The sequence below is a fragment of the Trachymyrmex septentrionalis genome, unplaced genomic scaffold (assembly GCF_001594115.1).
Source record: "Trachymyrmex septentrionalis isolate Tsep2-gDNA-1 unplaced genomic scaffold, Tsep1.0 scaffold62, whole genome shotgun sequence".
Lineage (NCBI taxonomy): Eukaryota > Metazoa > Arthropoda > Insecta > Hymenoptera > Formicidae > Trachymyrmex > Trachymyrmex septentrionalis.
The window spans coordinates 1,575,421-1,577,002 of NW_017305800.1; positions in this window are offsets into that span (position 1 = coordinate 1,575,421).

Consider the following 1,582-nt stretch of genomic DNA (forward strand, 5'->3'; position numbering starts at 1 on the left):
TATATATATATATATCACGTAAATAGTCAAAAGTACAACAGAAAATTATTTTAGATTGACGTACGCTTCTATGCATATATTCGTGCATCTTAATACGCGTCGTTGAGAATTTCCATTGAGTACGGGCTTCCGGAGAAAGGGGGCGTCTGAAGTGGCTCGATACTAGAGACTTGAAGCTAGTTTCGCTATGTCCTACTTTGGCATAGTTACTGCAGAGTACAGATATTAGTATTTACGTAATCATGTTCCTCTCACATAACGATTAATATTTTTTTAACCTTATGATACTAAAGAGTAGGAATAGGAAAAAAAGTTTTCCAGTTATTTAGTTTTCAATAAAATGATCTTCAAAGTAAAAAATCAAATCAATTGTTAGAATTTCATTTTATAATATTGTGATAAATTGCGTCAAGCTCATATATATATTCAAAATCATTCACATCACTTGGTATCGCGTATATGTATCTATCGCATACAATAGAACAATTATTCGTAGATTTGCAACGTACATTGTTTGGGCAATCAAAACTGCAGTTATCCCGTTAATACTCGTACATTACATTTACCAGTAATTCCGCGCTGATGGACACTGCCACTGCTTATAACCATCTCAAAGAACTATAGAGGATCTACCGTAGCTTAGTAACGGCACAATGATGCGTGTCAAGGATTTAATTTGTAATCCGCCAGCGATGTAAAACTGCGAAGACGAATCCGTTCTCATCAGATTAAATTAAATGGAGGGGAGAAGAAAAGAAGAGTCAGATTTTCCCGCGATATTGTCTAATTCAGTCTATAAAGGATTGCAGACTGAAAAACATTGTGCGATATAATGTAATGCTAAATGGTGCAATTATAGCAAGAATGAAAAGAATACTTCAAAAAAATTGTACAATGCAAAGTAGAATATTTATTAATTAACATTAACTTTGAATAAGATTTAAAGAGTGTGTGCAAGGAAGACAATACTAATGTATATACTCACAAATAATAATAATAATAATAATAATAATATAATAAATATAAATCCTTCAGCTATAAATATATCAGTTACGCGATTTTTTATTAACAAAAATCTTCTTTTATTAACGAAAATCTAGATAATTTAGTAATTGTATAAAAAGTATATAGCAGCTTATTACTTATAGCTTACTTTTTATTATGTATATTTTTTAAATCTTCGTAAAGCACTTTCACATATGAAGCAGAATTAAATAAATTTTATAATACATTCCAACATTATAACGATTTAACATTTAGTTCTGAATTTAATTATTTCTACTAAAAACTAATTGCTGTAGAAATATAGGAATTTTTTTCCTTTTAATCAACAATTTTAAATATGCTGATTATACAATGAGTTGGCGATAGACTTAGTCTTAATCGGTGAAATTGGCCAATCAGTCTTAGTCGTACAAGTTGGCTATTGGTCAACTTCATCGTTAAAACTTAAGACTACCGACTCATTGTAGAATTAGCATTAAATATGTCTTTTAGGCGTCTCATTTTTTGATATGTATGTTGTTTGAGTAGTTACTCAAGTCTAATTAACACATGATTATTGTTTATTCGTTTAATAAGA